The sequence below is a fragment of the Pezoporus flaviventris genome, unplaced genomic scaffold (genome assembly GCF_033815535.1).
Source record: "Pezoporus flaviventris isolate CSIRO_AGI_PZ_B2104156 unplaced genomic scaffold, CSIRO_AGI_Pfla_v1 ptg000002l, whole genome shotgun sequence".
In the NCBI taxonomy this organism is placed as follows: Eukaryota; Metazoa; Chordata; class Aves; order Psittaciformes; family Psittacidae; genus Pezoporus; species Pezoporus flaviventris.
In genome coordinates this window covers 3,777,633-3,797,535 of record NW_026892550.1, presented here as the reverse complement: position 1 = coordinate 3,797,535, position 19,903 = coordinate 3,777,633, and the positions used below count along the sequence as shown (strand labels likewise).

General features: G+C 40.8%; 1 long non-coding RNA gene across 1 annotated transcript; it reads left to right on the top strand.

Annotated features, from left to right (window-relative positions):
* The first annotated feature begins 1,043 nt into the window (after positions 1–1,043).
* On the top strand, positions 1,044–14,334 carry LOC133275028 (uncharacterized). Its single transcript, XR_009745372.1, has 2 exons — positions 1,044–1,251; positions 12,433–14,334. It is a non-coding gene; the product is annotated as an uncharacterized LOC133275028 (long non-coding RNA).
* Positions 14,335–19,903: the final 5,569 nt, after the last annotated feature.

Genomic DNA, 19,903 nt, shown 5'->3' with positions numbered 1-19,903 from the left:
AATCAATGGTGAGATTAAGGTAGGCATTGGGCTTGTGTGGGTCAAGAGAATCTTATAAAGGTAGCACTGAACCAGGATGCTGAAAAAACCTCTTCCAGTCGTTTGGAAGGTAGATTCTAAAGTGGTGAGCTTCAAAGGCTAGAAAGAGTTCTTTGATCTTCCAAAGCCTGTAAATGAGAGCGCTGTCTGCAGGATGCAACACGTGTCCAAACAATCACAACAAATCTCAATGGAGTTTTCAAGCAGCAAAACCCTTAAGAAAGAAATGAAAAGGGACATAATTCAGACAGTCAGCCCAAACAACAGCATGGCTGTCGCAGATGTTTTTGGTAGACGTTGTACAATAACTTATTAACTCAAAAATAAACTATTTGACTTGCCAGCTGAATGCTTGACAAATGAGGGAGATGATGTTTAAAGACATAAAAAAGGAAACAAAAGGGATGTGGACCTGGAATAAGGGAGATTTCAGTCTGTGCAAGTTTCTGAGAAGATCACAGCTTCAAAAACCAGAGGAACATTTTTAGGTGGGAGGAAGTAATGAAAGACATTCTGAAATGTTTTTGTTGTGGTTTTCTGACCTTTTACTAACTGCTCCAGGCCTGCATGAAATGTTGAGCTATGGGGCGGATTTGTTTGCTCTTAGGTAAAGCATGCTCAGAGAACATATTTGTGAGCACAACTGTGGGCAAAAAATACTTGAGGTCCTCAGATGGGCCGTGCCATGGCCAGGCAACCTTGGGAAGGGTCTTTCAGGCTAACATTTGACTTGGTATATAAATCTAGGCTTGGCTCTGCAGTGATGCTTTGCTACTCAGTTCCCCATGGAATGGAGTTAAATACCTCAGTAGTTTTGGACCTGAATTACTGAGAATACTGGAAGGGGAGTATGTCTGAGCAGTACACTTATATTCTTTCCAGAGATGTTTTTTGAGCATCAAAACCAAATTGCTGAATTCATTTGTGTATTTGCTTATCTTAGAGTGCAGTATGTCTGGAGGATACATCCTAGTCTGTGAGGCTCTCCTTCCTAACGTCTTGCCATCAATTACAGCATTAGTTACCCATGTTTTCTGTTTCTAAATACATCCGGACTTTTGTTTTTAATTATTCATTGAGACAAAGACTTATTTTTTACCGGAGTTTCTAAATGTGCTCTTGAGCATTATGGAGACAACCTGTGACAGCCAGAGGAAAAACAGGACTGGACAATGGAGTCTGTGGTGTCAAGGCAGTCATGTAAAAAAGGAGGTAAGGTTCAGCGTTTGCTTCTCATGTACTGTCTTTGGGTATCCTATTGGAATTTCTAGGACAATTGCTTCTTATAAATGGGTTGTGACAAGCAATTACACATCACTCTACACATCTTAAGAAAGGAAAAGCAGAGTAATTGAAAATAGGACTGTGAGAGCTCTCAGGAGGTCACTCAGGCCATCTCCTCACCCAGGTGGGATTGGCTTCACACTAACGACTTGTGACATATGTTTGTCTCATGTGTTTTCAAAACCCGCCAGTAACAGAGGTCCTGCAACCTCCCTAGGAAATGCTTTCAGGGCTTATCTCTGTTTAATGTTGCGGCTTCTTTCCTACTGTCTTCCTCATGTTCCCCTCAAGGCCATCGTGACACTGGCTCTTCTTTTCAGGCTCCTAAGGAGCACACGGGATGGTCATTTCCTTTCTTCTACAGCTACAAGACCATCTGTTTGGAGACTGCTATCATGATTCCTCTTAGTTTTCTCCTTTATAGACTAAACAATCATGCCATCCTTTTAATCTTTCCTCATAATTTATGGTGTTTAAACCTTTCCTCATTTTTGTTGTTCTCCTCTGGACTTGGACTAATCGATCCATATCCTTCCTGAAAGCATTGGCCCAAACCTATGTTTCAGTAGCTGCATTTTCTCATCCTGATATTTGCTTTGCAAAGGGTGGGTTGCTCATTGCAACAAGGATTTTCAGGAGTCTTTGTTTAAAAGTCTTTGGTAAATGCTCAGTCTTGGATCTGGTCTGGTGTTTAGATATAGGCAATACAGACCAGAGGAGCTTCAACATCTCTGCTGACCTCCAGTGCACTAACGAGTGCTGAATTTTAAATGGGAGGAGGAAGAAGAAGGAAGATGGTGAGAATATAGAGTGGCACCATTCTCAGAGATGTCTGATTCTTATAAATACTTTTTGCTGATCTGTGCTGGTCTCCAACAGTCCATATCAACTGAAACTTCTCAAGCAGTATGAGAAATTCTCCCAGTTTGAGCCTCTGGGCATGAGAGCAGATCCATTATGGGAGCTGGTCAATCGGATTCTTCCCTTCTGGAAGAAATACTGGCATTTTTGGCTTGTATTACTCTCTTTTAATCCTGAAACCTCCACTGATGGTGGCAAAACACCCATTAGGGGTCACGGCCAGCGTGTCTTACAGTAGATTTCCGTCCCAGTTTAGTAGGGTTGGGATGGAAAAGGGTTTCTCTTCCCAAAGTAGCTGAAGGACCAGATGATTTTTCCAGTTACATAGCTCTCAAAAAAGCCTCTAAAGCCCTTGGGATTAGGCAGCCAAAACATCATCATCTGGGTGAAGTTTCATGGGGGAAAGATATGTCAGCAGATAATGGAAAATGGTTTAATTTGGTAGGAACTTTATGAATTTGAGAGGAGAAAAAAAAAAGAAAGGTTGTTGTTGGCTACCTCTTTTACTGGTAATGTTAATTGCAAAATAGGGATCACTTAAAAATAAGCAATTATAATTGCATGATTATAATTTTTTAGGTTCCCAAAGCTTTGCTGGAAACTGAGCTGTTACTGCAGCTTGTGCTGGGTGTCTGGAATATAAAATGAAGGGAAAACAGCCTTACTTTGAGTCTGTGAAGTTAAGCTTGTTGCTACCTCTCAGTTTGAAATTTCTTTATCCAACAGATTGCACACTCTTTTAAGGAAGCAGAGTTTCAGTGTTTTCTGCCATATAGTGTAATACCACATAAAGCAAGAGAAAGCAAAGGAAGTTGGCTCATGCTGGAATTGTTCTGGTGTTTTCTCATACAACAGAGTGGTAAATTGTTTTCCTTGGCTTTCTGGAAAATATCTGACCTTGATACTCCATATTCCATTTATGTAAACAATTACAAAGGCATCTGAGCCAAATAGAAAAGACTATTTCTTGAAAACCTGCAGGGAATGCATGTGGGAATTTCCCACATGCTATGGCAATCTTAAAAATACCTCCTTGTAACCCCACAATATTAATGATTAACTCCGGAACTGTGAGTTTTTCCAGACTTCCAGTGAACTCCGTGATTTGTGTGTTCAGCTGCATGTATCAGGGAGAGGTAGTAAAAAAAAGGCATTTACCTCTTTTTGCAGCTTGCATTTAACAATCTGCCACATTTTCCCCTTGAAATTCAGGATTTCTGTAGATTTCTCAGCTGATAAATCTCACAGTACAAGAAACGTCATTTTGTGGCTAAGCTGTGTGCTGCGATGCTCTTGTGAGAGCAAGCTGGAACCAGTTTTGTTCTTCGTGGATTACTCACAGATAGAAAACTGCTTTGCTCAGGATGCTCACCCACACGCTGCAGCGAGAACCTTCAGAGATGTGCTTAACATCATTGATACCTTGTTTATATACATCTGAAGTTCAATATTAGTGTTAGCTTTGTGAATTGTTTCCGTTACATTTGCTGAAGAAGAGAGCAATAGCAGAGTGCCCCTTAAGAGGTAATTTCCCAGAGCAAGCAGGGCTCCTCATGCAAAGATTCACATCACACCAAGTCTGTTCAGCTCGTGACATGGTGGGCAGGACCACTGACAACAGTTTGCAAATGTAAAATGTTGCATGAAGCTGTCGAAAGATGCTGAGTGCCAAACCTGCACCTATCTACACCAACAGCCTGTCCTACAATAGTAAAGAACATTCAGCCTCTTGGACCACTATTTCTTTACTGGTATCGCTTAATGTAGCAGTGTGGTCTATCAACCATCCCACTGCACCATGTGTAGTGGTGGTAATATTTTTATCAGTAAAATTTCCAGAGCACAGTTTTGTAATTAATTCAGCTTGAAAGACTGGAGCCTGGCTGTTATGGGTGACAAGTTAACACTCATCCTTACTGGGCCAGAAGAAAATGGTTTTGGAATACCTTGTGAACCAGCACACCCCCATTTCAGGGTGTTTTTAATAATATATCCATCATTTAGATGTATGTATACAATTTAATCTTTTATTATCTATCTATCTATCTATCTATCTATCTATCTATCTATCTATCTATCTATCTATCCATCCTATCTATCGGCTCATCTGGATGCTTCATTGGTTCATATAAGTCTTTTTTGACTAGTGGAGCAGGCCCAGCATCCTAATGACACAATCACAATCAGGCCATCAGAGCTTCACTGCAGTGGATGCTGGCAACTTACCTGTCTGCAGTCAGAAAAGATAAATATCTCTACAGACTGGACTGGGAAACCACACAGTTGGAAGCAGATGGTAGCAAAAAAAAAGAAGCAAGCTTTAGAAAAGAGGAGGGGAACCTGTTTTTCCTTCTGCATGGAAAGATGTGTACACTGGAGATGTGAGTGTGTACATGTGAAAGACAGGAATGGTGAAGTGATTAATTTCATTCCTGTGATTACCTTCTTTTGGATTAGCACAGAAGATGCAGCCTTGCTAGACCTTCAGTAAGTGAAATCCTTTGTGTTTATGGGGAAGTAGCAGAAAGTCTACCAGACAAGGGGGTGTCTTAGTATGCCCAGACTGAGCCCCCACAAGCTGCACTGAAAGTTGTGTTTGACTGTATCAAAGTGACTAAAATAATTGAATCTGATGAAGTGCTGCTAAGAAATGAATCTAATTATGAATCTTGCATTATTTAATGACCATTCTTGAAACTTGAGCACCTTTCAGCAGATCATTTGATGAAAACATTGATTTCTGAAAATCAGATTGACTCCTACTCCTTCCAGTCATTAGGAGTGATCTGAAATCAGAGCTGAGAACACCTGAAAGGCTTGAAACTCAGGAAGTGCAGGAAGAATAGACACCAAATCCTTAAACCCAGGATGTTTCAAAAAAACCTCTTCACAATGCCTTTTAAAGAAAGGATGGGAATGTTGTAGTTTTTTGAAACATTAATAAAAACATGCATTAATACTAACCTGCAGTAGTTGTTTAAAGGAAGAACATGTAGAGGTGGGTAACTGGCAGGTAATGAAATCTCATCTGAGAAGATGCTGACCCTTTCAAACTTTACTACTCTTGGGCTCATAATGTTGTTTGTGGAATTTATTGCTCAGTGTCTGTGTGCATTCATATAGCTCTATCTGTATGTATATGTATTAGGTTTCCTTCCTTCTGTGCCTAATATACAGAGGATGTGGCTTTGCGTCAGCTCTGCTGTGACATTTGCCTTTCTGTCTGGCTGTAGAGGCCCACATATTCAGCTTGAGTTGTCCTGGGTTCAGTTGTTCACAAGATAGATGTTGGTTATTATATCTGTGGGGTTTGGTTTAGAGTTAAGCATGTGTTAAGGCACACGTGGTAGGGACATCTTGCCCTTGAAGACAGGAAGCAGATAGCCAGCTGGTCAGTACAGTACATCTCTATCTGCTTGATTAATGCAGGATATGGGTCTGCCACAGCTTTTACCTTCAGATCTTGGCTCTTCAGTTGACTCATGCTTTCATCCTCAGAGAGCTTAATTTTCCTCCCAGATATGATTTATTCCACCTTTTTCTTTTTTCCCTTAAAAAAAACCTCCAACAAAACCCAAACAATCTTAAAAGTATCCAGTTACTGGCACCAAACTAACGAACTTTTTCTCTATTCAGTGTTTTCCGTTTTTTCATTACGCTCAGTTTGACTGGAGCTACATGCTGTCCCTGCTCCTAAGCTGGCCATTTCCTGCTGGAAAAGGCAGGGAGAAACTCTACACTGACAGGGAGAGGAATAAGACATGCAGTTCTCTCTGTAACCCCTATGGATATTATGCTACTGTATGTGCTTCTATCATTTGTAAAACCCCTGAAAAGTAAGACTTGGAAAGACTTGTTTGCATATGGCACTCACTATACTATGGAACTATGCCTTATTGTCATGGCGTTATAAGAGCTTCACCTTACTGTTAGCTGATGTAATAAAACCGTATCTATGAAGCTTGGAGTTCAGCAACTGAATTTTGTTCTGTACCCTGCCACAGATCGATCTCCGTATGTTTTATTTCAGTTAGGATTATTGCAGATGTAAGTTTAAGTGTCTGCCCTCTTTTAAAGCTGATTCCCTGCTTCCTCCAAGTTTCACAGCAGTCAGGCACTCTAGGAAATATTTCTTTGACTTATTAAGAATTTTTAGGTTATAACTGCATTGACCTAATGGGAAGCCTCTAGGAAAATCTATCACCAAATTTTATCTTATTATTCCCAAGTTGTTTTTTATGTTGTGCACCTCTGTTCTGTCACCTTTTACTTGCTTCCCTCTAAATTGAAGGCTGTTATACTGCCTTAAATCTCTCTGCCTATGGGAGTCTTTTTAGGCTGCAGAACATTGTAATTAACCACTTTGGACTTTCCAGGTTTTGCTGCACATATGCTTTGCTCAAATTCAAGCCCAGGTATGGCAAACAGAGTTCCAGATGAAGGCATGCTGTTAACTAACATAATTGCAGTATTCTTCCAACGACACTCCTTTTCAATGACTTTTCTTTTTACTGTTGCTGTGCAGCAGTCAAACATGCCTTTTCCCAATGCATCTTGGCAAACAATAGGCATTAACTTTGAAGCCCAAGGCACTTGAGCTTTTAAGGTTGAGTGTCCACATGTTATAAAAACAATTCTTACCTGATTGTAAGCTTCATAAGCACTGAGGAAGCCCCAATCACCTTTTAAATTCATGAGGTATGCCTGTTATGCCTGGGAGGAACTCTTAGCTAGCGGGACTGGAGCAGCCTTGGTCCTCCTCCTGGGTGCAAGTGAGATCAGCATCGTCCTGTGCCACTGACCTGAAGGTGAGGTTTGTACAGTGCTGAGGAGATCCCAGGCTACAAAGCAACCAGTCTGATGGAAGGATGGGTTCCACCTTCCTCCACAAGAGCTGTGTTTTATCTGGGGATAGGGCAGGCTGTGGAGGGTGTGCTGCCAACTCGGGTAGGAAGATGGTATCTGGAGGAGATGCTCTGCTACCACAATTAAACTGGGTTTTGTTGACGCAGAAAGAAACTGTGAGCTGATGCTGGCTGTGTCACAGCACCATCTGCAAAACTATGTTGTATTACAGAGACACTGTAGTAGAATTAGACAAAGGTGTTGCAAACTGTGACGTGATTAAACACAATGCTCTGAGAAGGAATCTATAGCAGTTCTTGCTGAAGGACTCTGAAATGATCCACCCAGCTTATGGCTGTGATAACAACAGGCAGACAAGACACTGTTGTGTCCTACCAGGTGGATAGAGTAAGGCTTTGAAGAAAGAGTGGTGTTGTGCCTGTACATGAAACACAGGCTTGCTAGGACTTATTTAAAGTGCTGTGTGTTTGCCTCTTTGTGGTTTGGTCATGACCACGAATGAGACAGCTCAGCCAAGGGGAACCACAGAGATTTCAATTCTTACAGCATTAACTAGGGAGAGGACCTGAAATGATGCTGGTATTAGTCATACAGAGATCTCTGGTGACGCACTGTAACTACGTCTGAAATTATAAGGGATATGGAGTAATCAGCATGAGTATGAGAAAGTGATCATCTAAGGTGTTGAAACTGCCAGATGTGAACCCAATACTTCCATGCTGACTGCAGAGCCAGATCTATACTTGCGTTACAATTCTCATCCACCCATTTGTACCGTAAAAGATGTCTTTCCCCTTGAACGAGTCTGGAAGGGGCCATGCAGCATCTGAAAGTTCATGATCCGTAGCTGTCGGAAGAGGCTCTGACTTTTAACTAAGCCAGCTGGTGATCAGATGCTGTGGCTTGCTATTTATTTTGCAAATCGTACCTGCAGACATGTTTCCTTAGCAAAGCCACTGATTGTGACAAATGTGTATAACAAGTGCAGCCTTCTATTGATTCGCACATTCTATTTTCCACTTTTGGTGGAAACAGATGGAATTCAATTTTCTCACAATTACTATTAGCCAAGAATAACATCACTTAAATCAGCGCGGGGGAGGTGGAAAGCTGCAACTACAAAAACACACAGCCTGAAGAGCTGGATATTGAAATGTAACTTGCAAATAACCATAACTGATGTGTTAGCCAGGCCCTGATTCAAAAACATACTCTGGGCTGAAAGCATCACATCCTACTGACATTATACATGTGGCCTTCTGAAAAAAGGGTGATCCAGATTGTGCTTGTAGGTTAGATTCAGTGCATGACTGATGCTTAAAATGTAATGTCTCAGGACATTTTCCACTAAAAATAAACCTAGGGTAAAGTTGGATGGAGTTAATGCTAATATAAGGATAAGCAATCATGCAAATCATTGCTTACCTTGCAAGACGTTAAAGGAAATTCTTAAGAAATTAAAATATTAGTCCATAATTAGAAAAGAAGTCGATCATTAGGTATGCAATAAATCATTTCCAAATATTCAGTCTGTTTTAGATCAAATTGTTGTGAATTTAGAGAAGGTGCAATGCATAGCTAATGTCTGAGTATGAGAGAAAATCCTACACTCCGTGAATATTAAGGCTGAATCAAGTGCTTAAGGTTAAGAAATAACATAATTAATGCACTTTTTGAAATCCTACCTTCACACTGATTCTTTTGCACCATGCTGAACTCTCACTTGATGTGATCACAGGTATTTTAGTCCCACTATTAAGTATGGCCTCTGGCTTTGTTTAGTAACTAAAATGGGATTATTAGTTTCATTCTAGACTTCCATCTGTCCTTTTCATTATTACTGTATCTTAACAATTCCTCCAGACTATTATGTTTCTATTCACAATAGCCTTATAAAGAGGCATTATTGGGTCTATCGTACAGATACTGAATGGAGCCAGATGTTCCCGTGTCAAAAAGGCAACAGGATGATTATGATATTCTATTTAAGAGCCTTTAATATTTTATAGTGCTTTATGTGTTCATAGCAAAGATACATGGAACTCATACAGCTGGTGTCTGTAGTAAGGCATCCGAAAAGACAAGGTGACTGGCTGGTGGTCATCCATGAAAGACTTGCCCTGTAATAAATGTGAAACCTGTGGCTTGATGCCTAATAAATCCTATTTTTTGGAGGGCTGCTTACAATATCTAGCAGAGGAAGCCTGAGGACCTCCAGTTCTGTGCCTGCATATTGGGACTGGAGTTACACTTCCACAGTGGTTTTGGAAGTTGCACTTTTAAACCTTAACGAGGTGACTGGAACTGTGTAAGATGAAGTGGTTGTTTTGGCTAAGTTTGGGCAAATATTCATAACAGCAGCAGAATGCCCCTCCTGTCCCTGAAATGATGCTTCTGTCCTATTTCAAGCCCTAGAAGCATCAGGGCAAGCTGGAATGTTTCATTTTGCCTTTTCACATGGCCAGAACTTTATTTTTCCTTAAGAATCAGCAGAGCAGCTTCTGCTGAAAGCTTTTCCCCAGGGATGGCAAAGCAAAAAACCCAACAAAACCTGTGCCAAATCTTTTTCAAGTGAATTTTGAAGTGCAAATCCCGCCACCTCTGTCCAGGCAGCCACATCTTGCCCACAGCCTGAATGCAGAACAATTAAAAGGAAATCTATACTCCTTTGTGCAGCACTTATCATTTCTAAAGGCACTCAGCTGGTATGAGTGGTTCCACTTTCAAATGGGGCAAGGAAAGTGTGAATGAGTTGGCTGCTCAAAGCCTACAGATGCGGATGATTTGTGAGGCGGGAAGGCTGGGAAGTGCTGGGCTTGGGAAGGCAGGGTGGCACAACAGCTCCTGGATGCCTGTTCGTGCTGGGCAAGGGTTCACTTTTGGCTGGGGAGACAAAGCCCTTGCTCATGGCCAAGTTTGCCGCATTGCGGGAAAGGATGAGTCAGGCTCTTCACACCTGATCCACCACTGATGGTTCATCCAGTACAGAAACAGCTGCATCCCTGGCTCCTGGCTGGTATGGACTGATCATCCGCCCCTTTGCACAGTCACCACAGTCACAGTACCAGAGCAAGGTGGCTGCATTGGTGATGGTGTGGTGCGCCCAGCAAAATTGGTCTCTGCATGTGTGGGGTGCCTTTCCTGCACCCTCTCTGCCTCTGTGGTTCTTGCAGTGACACGTCTTCCCTCTTGCAGCAACAGAGTTGTGTGTTGGAAGGCTGTAGTTTAAGCCGAGATGGCATCTTTGCTCTCCCCACTGTTTTCTGTCATTTGAATGCTTCTCAAGAAATTACTTTGTGGGCTTATGTTTTTCAAGTTAAAACCTGATGACGTATCAGTATCTGATACATAGTTAAATAACTTTCCAGCGCCCTTGTTTAATTCACAGCACTGAATCTTCACTGAAGTCAAATTATGAAGCACATGGGTGTTAGGATATTTCAGTACCTCCCTTTTTCTTTTCACTTATAGCTTACAATTCTAACATCCTTCTTAGAAGAAGCAAGTAATAACAATATAGCTTGAGCAGTTCTTGCTGGGAAAGTATTTCTAAGCAAAGAGGTAACAGACCTAAGTACACAAGACCTGTAAAACCTAAGATGTTAAAATAATCACAAACCTTACAAATGAGACAGAAGCGTAACTCTCTTACTACTCTTAGCATTGGTTGAATCTACAGAGGAAATTGAAGATTTTTATGATTCTATTAAAATTACTGTTTAACACATTCGAAGGGATGATAGAGAAACATAAAGGGCAGTGTCTCATATGTTAATGTTAACCTGGCAATATCATTTATATTGAAATTTGACTTGACTTTCAAGCACCATTTGAAAGGTTATTGCATGTGAAACCGAATTAAGCTATAGAGTTTGCCCTTTTATAATTCAAAATAAGAACTGCATTTTTCATTTGATAAGTTCCCGCTTAACAAAGAAATATTAAGAAAAGGACCCTAGGATTGTGCCTTGCCCTACCTCCCACCAGCAAACCCCTTAGTTTTTTGGGGGGGAAGGAAAACAAAAGCAGGTGAAAAAGTCATACCCTTAGGGCAGGGCTCTGGTGCCAGAACTGGCTTATACCAGAGTGCACATTAATGAGGCTGTTTCACCTTTGCACCAGAATGCCTGAAATTAGATACTCTTCCAGTCTGTAGTTTCTAAGAACTCTTGTATTTCCATCCCTGTCTTTATTAATTTGGGGTTGATGAAATCCTCTCCCATGTTGTCCCAACCTTTACGTCTTCCACTGCCCTAGTTATTTGAAGCACAATACCTTGTTTAGCTAAGCTAGCCCCTGAGTACGTATGAACTGGATCAAATAACCCTGCTTCAGTCACCTCTTTAACTTTTCCAGGAATGATATTAAAAACGAACGTCCATCTCCCCGAGGGTTTGCAGCGCGGAGTCTCAGCCGGTCTCCGTAGGTTTGGTAAATAGCTTGGGAAGTTTAGGATTTGCATAAAAACACCTTTAACTGAGCGGGACCCCGGGAAAAAAGAGTAAATCCCAGTCACCTTCATCCCGAGATGACCCCTGCAAATGCAACTTTTTACTGAGGCAAATTAGCTCAACAGAAACCATAAGGCTTTTCTGAGAATCTCTCCACGGCGCTCCTGCCAACTCTACCACTTCGGGCATTAATCGACCAGAATTCCAGGCAGGCAGAAAGTGCAGACAAATGGTCACTGTGCAGGCAGCAAGGAGTCAGCCCGCACCTCTGCACACCAGCCAGCACACCAGCGGCTTCAGACCTGTGCATATTGGCGTGTTTGTGCCTGCTGTCACTAACAGGGGAAGCAGGAAGGTGTCAAGCAAACAGGATCTCCGGCTCCAGCAGAGAAGATGATGCCTTTGACACAGAGCAAAGATGGGATGGAGATAAATGTAGGGATTTATGGTCATTACAACCAGACTGTTTAATGGAACAGGAGGAGCTGTCAGGAGTTCTCTTTATGAGGAATGATTTTTATTAAACCAGGAATGGATTTTCCTAGTTGAGGTGTTCAGCACAATTGGAGAGAAGACTTGGAAACAGGAAAGCCTTTCCATGAGGTTTATTCTTGTCGTTTTGCCTATGGCAACAGTTTTCAGATAATGGGTCGGGGTTTGGGGAGAAAAAGAGGGGCAGGGAAGGCAGCTGGGGAAAGGTTGTAAGAATTAGGTAAAATCTTCTTTTCCCCTTAAATTTGCCCCATAATTGAAATATTTTATTTGCTATTGGGAGATATATTCATAGTTTTAAAAAGAAAATATTGATGAATGAAATTATTTATCTGTCTCCTTAACTTCCAGCACAAATAACCGTGTTTCCATTTTGTACTTTTATAACTGCAAGTGCGGATAAGTTCATCCATCTCTATTCATGTAATTTCTTTCACAGTGAGCAGTCCTGTCTCCACTCCCACCAGAGTCATGCTTCCTGTGCTTTCAAAAGTAAACACGTTCAGAGGACACGAGTGGCAGCAAATAATGTAAACAGGAATTCTCATGGTAATTGTACCTGTGCTCTGCTATACTTAGAAGTGGAAGTCAAGTCAGTGTTTGGTGAAGCAAATCTCCTGCAACCAAGAAGGAAGCAGAAACATAATCAACATTCGGGTCAGTCGGTCTGCAGAGGAAATCCGAGGTGCAGTTTCACAATACATTAAGTCCACAACAATATCAGTTCAAAAGTTCCCCTTCTGCCTGACCTTGGCCTTTTGGAAAGGGTTGGGAAGAGGAAAAGGTGTTTTAAAACCAGATAGTTCAGTAAACTGATCTGTAGTTTGACCTTAGAAAAACGTCTGCTCATGCAATTGGGAAAGTGATACAGAGAGGAAACAAGTCTGGGCACAGAATGATCTCCATGATGGAGCCATGTGGGCAGAGTTTGCTGCCAGAGACAGAAGGGTGTGTGAGTACATGCCAAGAGTAAAAAAACCCCAAACATTCAGATAGCTATGAGCATGTTCTTTGATTTCAGATATCTTATTCAGTGATAGTTGGTACAGTCAGAGTTCCTGCGCAGCCTCATTTCTGGTGGGATGGACTAATTTCTTCATGATGAAACAGCTCTGGTGGCACCTCTGGTTGCTCCTTTCCAAGTGATGTTGCTGTGCAAGAACCGTCTACCAAGCTTAAGAGTTTCATGAGTTGGGACTTGTGAAAAGACACAGGGATTTGCATGTTAGAAGGTGGTAGCAATAACCATGCAGTTCAAGTTTTGCATATTATGGTTAATACCAAATAGGACTTTGCCATGCAGATTTATTGTCAGTTGCATGTTATTTCTTGCTTGTTTTGTGTTTTTCTTTTTGTTAGACTTACTAGAAAAAGCCCAGTGTTGACAGCCACCCTCTGCAATATCTACGGATGCTTCTTTGCAGGTAAGAATAATAACATTCAACAACACTGACATCTTGTGGCTGATGAGAAATGACTCAGACATGCCAGATTAACCACAAAAGTATCTTCTTCAATTGTGTATCCAGCATCTCTTAAAATATGTTGGTGCTTAAAGGGATGAGTATCAGAAGTCTGGAAACCAAGAGGTTAAAAGGCAGAAAACACATAAAGGTGCTAGTTGATTAGTTGGCTGAGCGGTGTGTGTGGATAATCCAGCTGCATGCTAATCCTTTTGGCTAATCTTCTTTGTGTGAGCGATTCCCTCCAGAGGACAGGGATAGAGTCTGGGATGTTTGACATGACAAACAGAAGCTGTTTCTCCCTGCAGATGATCTTCTTTGTGTTTTCCTCCTCTATTGGGAAGCTGGGAGAGAAAATACCTTTGGAAAAGACCCCAGGAGGAATCTGTTTTATCACCTATTGTTGCTTCCAGAAATAAAATGAGCAAAGCCAGGCTGTGAATGTCTGCTCCCAACCACTGGAGGTTTTTGGAAATAGGTGTAGTAGGGAAGACTGTATGGAAAGATTTGTAGGAGCAAACCCTGGTTGGCAGGAAAGTTGCAAACTCTTCTACATGCTTTGGCCATTGAGGCTTAAACATAACCTGTAAAAAACGGCTCTACTCTCGAAGTATGCTTAGGATAAGGAAATCTAGTTTGCACTCTTATAGATGGTGGAGAGGTCAGATTTCTTTTTTGGTCTAAAGATAGATGTTTGTGACTTTGAACATGTGACGGTCAGCCTTGGACTTTTCAGATGCTAGCAGCTTCTTGGATTGCTTCCTTGTTTGCATATGTTTTTGTTGCTAATGAACATCTGTATCCACTTTATCATCTGAACCCAGTGACAAAATGATTACTGAACATGAAATAAAATGTTATGCAATGCTTTTCTGCAAGTATCTAGAGAACTTTCATGCTTCCTTGAGGACGTGAGGTCTGGGACTGTGAGGAGCAATGACTGTGTGCTCTCATACAGCTTGTGCTCTCGGAAATCAAAGCCGTTGTCTGATTTGGGACCCATATTCTGTAAAATCATTTCTGAAACGTGGGGGAAGAACTGTAAAAGGCCACATCGAGTTGGTGGTTGGGATTAAATTGATTAGGAAAATCCTAAAAGCCCAAAACATAAACTGGTTCAGAGCTTGGGAGACATATTTGCTAATTATCTTGGGAGGTGGGGAATAACATCCTATTCCTAGTTCCAGAATGAGTTTACTTTTTCTCCTTATTTCCCCCCCACACCCCCTGGTTCTTGTTTAGAATTGTTTTGAGTAACTTCACTTAGTGAGACTGTGAAAACAAATAGAAGTGAATGATTTTGTGATTTGTGATGTGCTTGGCTGTACTACATATTGTGCCTTGGCACCTTTTAATTCAGTGCATGAGTCACCTTAAACCACTGACATATACAAATGCTATAGTTTAGTATACTATGTAAAAAATCCAATTTAAAATGCCTGATACCATATTTTGGGGAAAAATACCATATTTTGGGGAAAAATACCCTTTTATCTTCTCTGTTGACTTCACTTAATAATACAAAAGATTATTCTTGGTTGATAGGAGTACTCTAGAGAGAAATCTATTTTTCAATATAATTTAAAAGTGGGTATTGTGGAGCTCACAAGAACCATTCATTCACACTGATGTTTTTCTCTAAAGCACATCTTGTTGTATTGTCTAACTATATTAAAATCTATCACATTGAAACACAGATGTTTGTTTCAAAGAATAAAAAGTGCTCAATTCAGCAGAAATCGCAGCAGTTTGCTGAGTTAGCACCTTTCAAAGTGCCAGCCAACTTGATGTGAATTTTGTTTATTTAGTCTCTGAAATGCATTATACTGACTTCAAGAGGAGTAAAGATCTCTAATCTGTGCCCCTCATTTCTTGAGCACAATTTACATATACTATTTTCAATATATGTTCTTTGTCATCCATTGCTGACAAAAATGAAAAATATGCCACTGTGTGGCACTTAGAGTTATGTAAAGGCACATCTTTATCTCTTATTTTACATTCAGAAATAAGTTGGTTTATTTTTTTTTGCTAAGCCAATAGAGGTATTTCTGGTTTAGCATTCACGCTGTAAGGTGGGCTTATAAAATTCATGTCTTTTTGTGAGCTCAAATAGGGAAACAAATGATTCAGCACAAGCAAATGATTTTAAGCTTATGAGCACAACTTTGACAGCAGCATTTAAAAAAAGGACTTCAAACAATAAATTACAAGTGAAGGGGTGGCTTCAGTCCCTTCATAACTCACTAGCAATGAATTTGAAAGGATGCATTGTTTCCAGAACTGTAAGCATGGGAAAACTGGGATTGATGCTGAAAACTGTAATATGCCCTAATTTGATCTTAAACAGTTACACTGTACTCAGTCAAAGCTCGGTGAAACAGTTGAACATATGGACATAATACACTTTTGCTCAGCTGTAGGCGTTTGTAATGTTAACTATTCTTCTTCTCACCATCAGGGAAGGTAAAGCAGAGAGATCCCTGAGGTTTTCACAGTTATCCAGCCATCAGCTCAACTATGTGTTGATCAACAACTCAACATTATTTCTGCATTGCTCAACAGCCCAACAGCATTCACCCCTTGTCGGAGCAATGCTGGTGACAGGATTGGATTTCTGTTAGCTTTGACCTCCTGCTCATGTATTCAGCCTACAACTATATTTTCCCCTCTCACACTGTATTTTTTTTTAACATATGGTCATTCATTTGTAGGGCTAGAAAGCCAGATGTCCATGGCTCTTTTGGTCAACACAATCAATTATGCTGCCAATCATAAGCCCTTTAAACACTGCTACAGCAAATTACACAGAGTTTGTTCGCATATCCATAGTCTAAACCTATCTACCAGACTCATAATGATGCGCTAAAACAATATCTGTACATTGCCTAGTCATGCACAAACTGCTGTATTTTAGTTGTTAAGTAATGGACAAGCAATGAAACAGCAGTTGAAACATTGCACTGGGTTTTTCTCTCTTGAGCTGAATGACAGAATTTGCTAGGTCATTTAATCAATTTCATACTGATTTAAACTGGATAAAATCAATCATCTTAGCTCACAGATTTGGTAGCTGAAAAGATTGTGTCATCTACATTATAATGCCATACTTCAGTATTTTCTGAATTAAAAAAGCTCTTTCCCAGTGTCCACAATGTACTAACACAAAACCTGCTAAACTGTTGCATGCGAGATGACTAAAGCTGCAATTCTGAAATGACCAATTTGTAAAGAAGTTTTGTGGAATAATTAATCCAAATATGGATCTGAATGATCAGCTGTCCTCAAAAGTGAGTTAAGATAATCTAATTGATAGCACGATAAGTAAGGAAAAAAATCTATATGATACTTAGAGCTGTTATTTTTTTGTGTCTGTGTGGTAATAAACCATCTGCTTTCTGTATTTCACGGACAACCCAAGCATTGAGAAACTGAAAAAATAGAAGTTTCATGCTCTATCTGCAATGTAAGCAGAACTGAATACAAATTATGTTTACAATGAAATTTCAAAGTGTTTGTAGTAAAAGTCTCAAACTTAAGCTTTGGTTTGCACAATGGATCATAAGTGTGTGAGGAGGAAGAGCTGATAACCAGTATAATTTTACGAGAGGCAAACTCCATAGCCATTCACTCAGCAGGATTTCCTTTTGGATAAAAGGAATTTTGCCCAATTTGAAACTTACAGCATGACCATTAAAAACCAGTGTGTGCTGTCACTGAAGGCAAAGGCATAGTAGTGAAGCCCTAGTGACTGGAAGGGGTCAAGATATCAGGAAGATATGTACATGGCTAATATTGAAGCATGACAGTGCGCTCTTCGGTACGCAGCCTCCTCACATGTGGTTGGCAGAGTGATGTTGGGATGCTTCAGCTTACTTTAGAGTGGGAATCCTTGGAGATTTGGGTGGCCCAGGGTGACCTCAACACCAAGTAAGCCAAAAGCCAAGAACAAACTCTGAGAGAGAGGTTACACCTTGAATCTCACCTCCCCACGTGCCTTCCTTCAGGCAAGTGAGGTGCCTTCATCCATTCTCCAGGAACTAGAGATAGGCATGCTGCCCAAAAGTTTTGACTATTTCAGTACTTTCGCAGCTGATATCTGCCCTGTGTGTATGTTTTTTACAAGATGCCTGTCTCAAGAACAGCATTGGCACTTCTGAAGATAAATTTACATCAGAGCAGAAGATTTAGCTTTAAAGCGAGTCCATTCAGACCTGAAAATTAGTTTTTTCTAATAAGTGTGAAGTAGCTTGAGGTCAGAAGATACTGGAAGGTGAGGCATCCAAGTTCAATTCCTTCTTCATCCTCTGACGTTCAAACCCTTCCTCTTGCCTCCTCTGACAGCAGCTGAGAGGCTCTTGGCTGATCTAGGAGGGGGATCCTCACACTTCCTCCTTTTCACTTTTTCTCTTCCCCTGTTCTGCTGAAGTTACGGCCTTATAAAGGAAGAAATTTAGTAATTAGAGGAATATCTAGGAGATCTATGGTTTTTCATTGCTTTGATCAGGGCTTATACCTGTGAGAGGTTTGCTCCGCTGTACTCTATGAACCTTCCTTCTGCAAATTAGCATTTGTTCCATAATGAGTTTCTGGTTTTTAAGAGCAATTTATAATTTTTGCAAAAAAAGAGGTCTGCAGGAGAAACCCACTGAATAACATTTTTGCAGTCATGCTTGTTCCCCATATTGTACAGCTGCTTGAGGAAAAATTAGTGTGAATGACCACATATGGCTATGCTGATGAAATTTTTTTCTATTAACATATTTCATACCTGTTTCCTAGCTTCTCTGTTTTTTTCTAATAAAAATGAGAATTTACTTAAGATTCTGAACTCTTGAATATTAATTAATTAATTATTTTCAAAACTAGTGAAATAAGCTCAAGACTTGTGCTTGGAGTGCAATCCTAAGGCATCAATGAAACAGGAGCTTTCAGGGAGCAGATGGACATGAGTCTCCAAGTCACATAGAATCATAGAATCATAGAATAGTTAGAGTTGGAAAGGACCTTAAGATCATCCAGTTCCAACCCCCCTGCCATGGGCACAGACACCTCACACTAAACAGTATCACCCCAGGCTTCTTTCAACCTGTCGTTGAACACTGCCAGGGATGGAGCATTCACAACTTCCCTGGGCAACCCATTCCAGTGCCTCACCACCCTAACAGGAAAGAATTTCTTCCTTATATCCAAACTAAACTTCCCCTGTTTAAGTTCTAACCCGTTACCCCTTGTACTGTCACTACAGTCCCTAATGAAGAGTCCATCCCCAGCATCCCTATAGGTCCCCTTCAGATACTGGAAGGCTGCTATGAGATCTCCATGCAGCCTTCTCTTCTCCAGGCTGAACAGCCCCAACTTTCTCAGCCTGTCTTCATACGGGAGGTGCTCCAGTCCCCTGATCATCCTCGTGGCCTCCTCTGGACTTGTTCCAACAGTTCCATGTCCTTTTTATGTTGAGGACACCAGAACTGCACACAATGCTCCAGGTGAGGTCTCACGAGAGCAGAGTAGAGGGGCAGGATCACCTCCTTCGACCTGCTAGTCATGCTCCTTTTGATGCAGGACATATCAGGGCTTGGTGTTCTTTTCCTACGTAATTTGATACTTATTCTCAATGTGAACTTCAGAAAGTCTGTATTGCCTCCTGCATGCTTCATAAAGTCTGTGTTGCGGCCACACTCCAGAACAGTGCCAGTCTTTATAAAGTGCAAATTGGTTATGCAAACTTTATAAAGTATATGAAGCTGCTATTAATGTTTAATCACTCCCCAACACATTCACCAGACTGCTACTCAAAGGCATTGCTTTTCATTATATCCAGCACATTAAAATACTTTTTACTTTCCAATTCCAGCATTTTAATGTTTCACGACCCAAATAAAAGTAGGAAAATGTCAATGAGGTGAGAATACCTCTGTTGTTTGATTCCCTTGGTGCACATATTCAAACACATGGCTTGGTTTACATCAAAATGTGCAGAGAAGTCTCATCATGATGATGGGACTATACCCATGTAGAATTTGAGGTTAATAGTCTTTGGTGAGTTGAATCAGGAGCTGGGAATTTTTCAGAACATGCAGTTCTGTGTTAAGGATGGTAATGCTTGTTTAAAGATTAGCATCTACCACCAGATTGAAGAAAGAGCATAAACCACATTAAAGCTTCTAGTCTAAGTACCTTGAAGACCTGTTTTATTGTTGATTGATAATAATACAACAGCCATCTTTCATACAGAAAATTTCACAGACTTCCAGATGTTTGTGTATAGCTATGTACAGAAGAATCACTTTAGTCCAGAGAGTCCTGCACTAAAAAGACCTTAACTTACTTAAACATGGGCTTCCTCCATGTCAGGCTCAGCAAGTCCCTGGTAGGCTGATCCAGCTGGAGCTACTTTTGAACTGGTTTTTGGCTAGATGATGTCCAAGGTGCCTTCTAACTCAT